The following is an 8,818-nucleotide window of genomic DNA, read 5'->3' as shown; positions in this document are numbered from 1 at the left end:
AATATCGTCGGCAAATCCGACAATCACCACTCCCACTGGGTACTCTAACCTCAACACCTCGTCGTACATGACATTCCATAACACCGGACCCAGGATGGAACCTTGCGGGACTCCTGAGGTTATGTGAAAGCACTTCCGACCCACCTCCGTGTCGTATACTAGTACGCGATTCTGGAAGTAGCTTCCGAGAATCTTGTACAAGTACTCCGGTATCCCCAGACGCAAGAGCGCATCAGCAATAGCAGCCCAACTGGCGCTATTAACCCATTAACGCCCGAATTATGCCACAATCACAGTAGATGTCTGATTTTTTTCTGGAGTACCTCAACCACATAAAAGAAAGTTATTGTAGCCATTTAAACGGAAATCTACGGTGAAATTTTCGTTTTAATACACAGTGGGGCATATGCACGTGAAACGTTGAAAAAATATTTTTCTATTTTTTTTTTTGCGCAGCTACCTTATTTCTATGAGCTTTGTAAATCTGTTTTAGATGACTGATCATGATGCAAGGAATAGTTTATGTTCTCCTAATAAAAGAGTTACAGTTTGAAATGTTCCAGGAAGGGTTTACATTAGTAATAACAAAAAAAATCTACTATTAGTTTATCAATGGATAGTTTTCAACAGTTTTGAGGCATTCCAATATGCATCATTCTAATAATTTCTATACAAAATAAATTGATATTTGGCATTCTTGTAGTATATCCTGCCCACCGTATCTTTCTGGATTTGGCAACTGCAGAGCGTAGCGAGCACGTGGCTTACCCTCTGCCACCACACACCGTTATCTTGTACAGCGACAAAGATCATCCTTAGCACTCGTCATTCGTAAACTCCAAATGTTTGCAAGTGTTCTTTGAGCTTGGTTTATGTTTCACCTTATTAGAAACCTTAGTAGAAACGATTTCCGCTGATGATGCGTGATCGTATTTCACGGCTCACGTAATTTACAGCTGTGGTTATATGGACTAGAGGCCTTTTTGTAGTTCTGTTCTCGAGATACACAAGTTCAAAATTTCTGTGTTGCGGCGAAAATCAGCCATTTTACCCTCGCGCAAACAGTGAGAGTAGTCATATGCTTCTAGCTTTACTGTAGGTGATGTAGGAACGTTCGATCCAAACGAATGCCTTTGAGATGAGAGTCACAATGAACCCGAGTAAAGATAATAAATAGATAGAACATAGCACGTTATCGAAAATTACGTTATCATTGAGTTCTAGTTGATAACTAATTATTCTGCACTATATTTTGTTCAATATTATATTTAGTTATCAATATGAAATAAGACGACTGTTTGATATCTAGCTGGTTTTGTTATCAATCAGTAGCCATGCAGTTCTATTTTATCGTAAAAACTACTTTACCACTATTACTTCAGAATTTTTAGAGCCCACTTGCGCCACTATCAGATAGCTCTTGATGTCCTGATCGACCTTGTCGAAGTCAAAACATTTCTATGTAGTCGGATTCTCGAGATACAGATGTTCAGAGTTTTCAGAGCTCACTAGCGCAACCTACCGGATAAACCCAGACCCAACAAAGTTCACTATCCGTTAGCCCTTGATGTACTGATCAACTTTGCTAAAGACGAAATTTTTCTATGAAGCCTGATTTTCGAGATTCAGCAGCTAAGAATCTAAAACTCATTAGCGCTACCTAGCGGATAAACCTTTAACCAACTAGCTCACTATCGGAGAGCTTGTGATGTTCTGATCGACCTTACCGAAGACGAATTTTTTCTATGTAGTCTGATTTTCGAGATACAGAAGTTCAGGACTTTTAGGGCTCACTAGCACATCTTAGCAGATTTGCCTTGAACCAACTAGTGCACTATTGGGTAGCTCTTGATGTCCTGATCGAATTTACCGAAAAGGAAATTCTTCTAAGTTGTCTGATTCTCGAGAAACAGAAGTCTGGAATTTTTGGGGCTCACTAACGCCACCTAACGGATATGTATACCTAAAACCAAGTAGTGCGCTATCCGGTAGCTCTGGATGTCCTGATCAACTTTGTCGAAGATGAAATTCTTCTTTGTAGTCTGATTCTCGAGATACAGAAGTTCAGATTTTTGAGAGCCCACTTGCGCAAAATAACGGATAAATCTAGAACCAACTAGTTCACTATCGGATAGCTCTTGATGTCCTAATCAACTCTGCTGAAGACAAAAAAATCTATGTAGTCTGGTTGTTGAAAAACGAAAGTTAAGAATTTCTATAACTCAGTAGCGCCACCTAGTGGATAAGCCTAGAACCAACTAGTTCAGTATCGGATAGCTCAAGATGTCCTGATGGACCTTGTCGAAGACGAAATTCTTATATGTAGTCTGATTCTCGAGATATAGAGGTTTAAATTTTTTAGGACTCACTAACGCCAGCTAGCGGATAAACATTGAACCAACTAGTGCGCTATCGGGTAGCTCTTGATGTCTTGATCAACCTTGCCGAAGACGAAATTCTTCTATGTAGTCTGATTCTCGAGATACAGTAGTTCAGAATTTTTAGAGCTCAGTTGCGCCACCTAGCGGACAAACCTACAATCAACTAGTTCATTATCGGCTAGCTGTTGATGTCCTGATCCACCTTGCCGAAGACGATTTTTTGCTATGTAGTCGGATTCTCGAGATACAGAGGTTTAATTTTTTTAGGACTCACTAACGCCACCTAGCGGATAAACCTAGAACTAACTAGTTCTCTAGCTGATAGCTATTGATGTCCTGATCAACCTTGCCGAAGACGGAATTCTTCTATGTTGTCTGGTTGTTAAGAAACAGAAGTTAAGAATTTCTATGACTCAGTAGCGCCACCTAGTGAATGAACCTAGAACCAACTAGTTCAATATCGGTTAGCTCTTGATATCCTGATCGACCTTGTCGAAGACGAAATTCTTCTATGTAGTCGGATTCTCGAGATACAGAGATTTAAATTTTTTAGGACTCACTAGCGCCACCTAACGGACAAACCCAGAACCAACTAGTTCATTATCGGATAGCTATTGATGACCTGATCAACCTTGCCGAAGACGAAATTATTCTATTAAGTCGGATTCTCGAGATACAGAGTTTTTTTTTAGGACTCACTAACGCCACCTAAAGGATGAACATAGAACCAACTAGTTCACTAGCGGATAGCTCTTGATTTCCTGATCAACCTTGCCGAAGACGGAATTCTTCTATCTCATCGGATTCTCGAAATAAAGAGGTTTAATTTTTTTGGGACTCAGTAGCGCCACCTAACGGAGAAACCTAGAATCAACTAGTTCATTATCGGATAGCTATTGATGTCCTGATCAACCTTGCCGAAGACGACATTATTCTATTTAGTCAGATTTTCGAGATACAGAGATTCAAATTTTTAGAACTTACTAGCACCACATTAGGAATGAACCTAGAACCAACTAGTTCACTAGCGGATAGCTATTGATGTCCTGATCAACATTGCCGAAGACGGAATTATTCTATGTAGTCGGATTCTCAAGATACAGAAGTTTAAATTTTTTGGGACTCACTAGCGTCACCTAACGGATAAACCCAGAACCAACTAGTTCATTATCGGATAGCTATTGATGTCCTGATCAACCTTGCCGAAGACGAAATCATTCTATTTAGTCGGATTCTCGAGATACAGAGATTTAAATTTTTTAGGACTCACTAGCGCCACCTAACGGATAAAACTAGAACCAACTACTTCACTAGCGGATTGCTATTGAAGTCCTGATCAACCTTGCTGAAGACGAAATTATTCTGTTTAGTCGGATCCTCTAGATACAGAGATTTAAATTTTTAGGACTCACTAGCGCCACCTAACGGATAAACCTAGAACCAACTACTTCATTAGCGGATAGCTATTGAAGTCCTGATCAATCTTGCCGAAGACGAAATTCTTCTATGTAGTCGGATTCTCGAGATATAGAGGTTTAAATTGTTCAGGACTCACTAGCGCCACCTAACGGATAAACCCAGAACCAACTAGTTCACTACCCAGACAACCAGTATGCACGTATAATGAAGTTTGTGTTCATGTTATACGTACTTTTATGCGGTAAAGTTACATCGCATAAGATGCAGTAAAAGTGCCTTATGCGTACAAAAGTGGAGGCGCTGTACGTGCATTGACGGGAAAATAATGACGCTATATGACTTGAAGCGATATCTTATGCGATGTACGGTACACGTACGATGCACTATTGCGACGTAATATAGCATCTTATGCGACTTAAAAATATTCGAAATAAAAAAATCTTGTCACCTAAGTATCGAACTATTAACCTTTGGATTATCGAGCCGCACTTCACTCTCAGCACCAAACACTACTTATGAAACACACTGATTAAATGTCATGACATTTTGACTCACCTCAGTGCTTGTTGGAATGCACTTGGTTTCCGTGCGCTGTACGTGTTCGGCAGGCTCTTTGGAAATCAAAATGATGTAGCATGATTTCCCGCACAGTTACCACTACTCCTCTCTTGCTAGCACCACTCATTGTTAATTATAAGGTCAACAAAACAAAATGATGATTTTGTAACTTGTTTTGTAACCATAATGATGACTTTTCACTTTCTTTTAGCTTTTTGGCACTCCAACAGCACCTCTTTCATTGTTATTACATATCACATCGCAATATGCCAACGTTAACGATTCTAGCTTATGCGAGTTTGCATGTACATTTGAACGAATTTATTTTCACTTTTATGCGATTTAGTTTGTACACCAATGCGAGTTAAACTGACATAATTAGAAAAGCACCAAGCGAAGTCGTATAATCATCGTAGTACGCAATTATGCGAATTCAGTTGACACTTTGCGAGTTCACTCACACGCTTTTGCGAATAAGCAAAGTTCGTCGCAACAAAACATCGGAATATCGTCTACTACGATGTAGTCATGCATTATGAAAGTTAATTTGCACTCTTATATGATTTTACCAGATACATCGCAGTAAGTTCAAAAAATAACATCATATGCGATAAAAATTGTCCCTCAGCCGCACATATATGCGATAGTGACTTAAATTAGTACTTTATACGATGTACAGCGTGCATGCTTATGCGATGCCTGGTTGTCTGGGTAGCGAACTATTGATGTCCTGATCAACCTTGCCGAAGACGAAATTCTTCTATGTAGTCGGATTCTCGAGATACAGAGGTTTAAATGGTGCAGGAATCACTAGCGCCACCTAACGGATAAACCCAGAACCAACTACAGGTCGGACTCGATTATCCGGGTGACTCCAAAATTATTTCACCCCGGATAATCGAATCACCCGGATAATCGAGCCATGCTTCTTTTCTTTTATTTTTGATGTTCTTTAATCAAAATCTGTTTGTTAAACATAGAAGCTAACATACATGATGTTGTAGTGCCTAAACTCATAGTATGGTGTTATTATAACAATGTTATTTGAAAATGAAATTTTGGATAAAAAATGTGAAAAATTAAAAACAATTTTCAAGTAGGCTCAATCCTATTTACAGGTGTTGTATTAAATGTTTATCACATTTTTTGACATATTGTAATCTAAAAATTTGTAAACAAAGCAAAAACAAACTTTTCCCCGGATAATCGAGCCATTTTTTCCGGATAATCGAGCCCCGGATAATCGGGCCCCCGGTTAATTGAATCCCCGGATAATCGAGTCCGACCTGTAGTACACTATCGGATAGCTCTTGATGCCCTGATCAACATTGCCGAAGACGAAATTCTTCTATGTTGTCGGATTCTCGAGATATAGAGGTTTAAATTGTTCAGGACTCACTAGCGCCACCTAACGGATAAACCTAGAACCAACTACTTCACCAGCGGATAGCTATTGATGTCCTGATCAACTTTGCTGAAGATAAAAATTTTCTATGTAGTTGGATTTTCAAGGTACGAGCGCAACGACATTGGCAATGGCTGTTGACCAAACATCTATCAAAGCACAAAGTTTCATGATCACTAGCGCCACCTACTGGAGCGAATACGTACTAAATTACTCGCTATCGGAGAGTCCTTGATCTCCTCAACAACTTTGCTAAAGACACCGGTCTTCCAAAATGCTTCATTTCTCCGCAGTTATCGCAAAAGTTACTGATCTATAAATAGATCACTGGGCGTTCGAGGCATCTGATCTATAAATAGATCACTGGGCGGAAATGGGTTAAATGCATTCCTTACATCCAGAGTCACTACCCCGCAAAAGCGAATTCCCCTCCTCTAAGGCTCGAGTGCTTTCTCGGCGGTTTTTGTAACCGACAAGATAGCGTCTACGGTGGACCTCCCCTTCCGGAAGCCATACTGGTTGCTCGAGAGACCATTTACGCCCTCAGTGAACTTCAACATTCTATTGAGGATGATCTTTTCGAGCACCTTCCCCGCCGTGTCAATCAAGCATATTGGTCTATATGCCGACGGGTCTCCGGGTGGTTTCCCCGCCTTTGGCAATAGTACCAGGCTCTGCCTCTTCCAAGCTTCTGGGAAAACTCCCTCGTCCAGGCATTTCTGCATAGCAGACCTGAACATCTCGGGAGCTTCTGCAATAGCTACTTTTAAGGCCAGGTTCGGAACTCCGTCCGGACCTGGGGCCTTACCTACGCTAAGGGACTTAGCTATCCCCGCAAGTTCCACATCGGTGACCATTTCCTCATCGCCAGCCCCAGTCCCCGGCTGTCCTACGAAAGGAGGCCAAGGGCTAGGATCATGACGCGGAAAAAGTCCTCCAATGATCCCCTCCAACATCTCTGGAGATTGCTCTGTAGGAGCCATCACACCTCTCGTCTTGGCCATAACGATCCTGTAGGCATCACCCCACGGGTTCGTATTGGCACTCTGACAGAGACCCTCAAAGCAGGCCTTTTTGCTTGCTCTTATCTCGGTCTTGAGCGCGGCGTTTGCAGCGGCGAACACCACCCGCCGTTCGTTTCGCTCTTCCTCTGATCGTGCTCGCTGCATCCGCCGCCTAGCCCGTAGGCAGGCGCGGCGCAGGTCCGCAATCGCGTCGGTCCACCAGTAAGCCGGTGGCCTCCCATTTCTAGGGTGGACTCTCCTAGGCATGGTCGCATCACACGCACGTGAGAGCACCGCTACCACCTCGTCGCCGTCTAAACCGAGTAAGTTTCGCTCGCGGCGGAGCGCTTCCCTAAATACCTCTTCGTCGAAGTATGATGTCTTCCACCTACGAGGGCTTGGCCTTGGCCTAGCCGCCTCTTCTTCTATCTGCTGTCTGCTGTTGTTGTAGTCGATACTGTAGCGAACCGCCAGGTGGTCGCTGTGAGTGTAGCCATCATCTACTCTCCAGTTCGAACTACTCGTTAGGCCAGGACTACAAAAGGTCACGTCAATAATTGACTCCGCTCCGTTTCGACTATAGGTACTCTTGGTACCGACGTTAGCCAAGTCGACATCTAGGATGGCCAGTGTTTCTAGCAGGATCTGACCCCGCTGGTTCGTGAAACGGCTTCCCCATTCCACAGCCCAGGCATTAAAGTCACCCGCTATTACCACCGGCCTTCGCCCTGTTAGCACGGTCGTTAAGCGGTCCAGCATTTGCGTGAACCGCTCGATCGGCCACCGCGGAGGCGCATAACAGCTACAGAAGAAGACCCCGTTTACTTTGGCGACCACGAAGCCCTCATAGGTAGTAGACACCAACTCCTGCACGGGGTATTTACCCGTCGTCCATATCGCCGCCATTTTCCTGGTCCCATCCGAGGCCCAGTTGCCGTTGCCGGCGGGTACTCGGCATGGGTCCGAAATGATGGCGATATCCGTCTCCCACTCAGAAACCGCCTGGCAAAGCAGTTGCTGAGCCGCATCACAGTGGTTCAGGTTCAGCTGCGTTACCTGCACTGTGATTTGTTGCTCACTGCGGCTTTCTTAAAGGCCGGGCACCCTGGACCACCCATCGCATGTCTGTTTTTCGAGGTTTTCCCGGTACAGATCATGCAGATGGGCGGACTCGTGCAGCTTTGGGCCTTATGACCTTCAGCGCCGCATCGCCTACACAGTTTGCGCCTGTCGGGGCCTTTGCAGTCCCACGACTTGTGTCCTGGTTCCAGACACCTGAAGCAAACCTCAGGTGGCTCGTGGAATGTCAGGTGACAAACACACCAGCCCACCTTAATACTCCCTACTTTAACGGACTTTTTAACATCCGCCACAGGTAGCTGAACCAGAGCTATCTGTGTCCCTGCTGGCCCCTTCCGCAGCCTGACGGCTGTGGCGGCCACCTGAACATCGCACTGTTGCCGCAGTGCCGTGACGAGCTCTTCCGCTTCGGTGATCTCGTCTAGGTCTTTGACCTTCAGAGTCGCCTCATGCGTAAGAGCCCTCACCTCCACTCCATCTCCAAGGACCTCTTCTGCCAGCCTCTTGTAGGCGGCGCCCTTGTGATCCTTCTGGCGCTTAAGCTCCAGGATCATTTCGCCCGTACGAGTACGTCTGATACTGCGTACGTCGGCTCCAAGACCCTCAAGCTTGGCGTCGCACCTCATCGCCTTCAAGACGTCCGAGTATTTCGACTGTTCGGTCTTGATGACGATAGCGTCACCTTTTTCGCGCCTGGCACCTGCCTTCCTACGCCTTGGCTTGGCGACCTGCACTTCTACCTGCGGATTCCCCTTCTTCTTCCTCTTCCGCTCTACCTTTGTCCAAGGAGGGTCCTCTCCTTGGATCGCCCTGCTCTGCGGCTGCTGAGGGCCCACCATTGGTCGCAACCCCTTGTTCCCATCATTCCGGGACGGGCCGGCCTTTTCAGGCCCACCCTTCCCAGCTTTCCGGGAACCCTGGCTGGGGTCCGACTTTCCAGCGTTACCACCGGCTTTCGGGGTTATTATACG

The sequence above is a fragment of the Aedes albopictus genome, chromosome 3 (assembly GCF_035046485.1).
Source record: "Aedes albopictus strain Foshan chromosome 3, AalbF5, whole genome shotgun sequence".
In the NCBI taxonomy this organism is placed as follows: domain Eukaryota; kingdom Metazoa; phylum Arthropoda; class Insecta; order Diptera; family Culicidae; genus Aedes; species Aedes albopictus.
Note: the sequence above shows the minus strand (reverse complement) of the source record.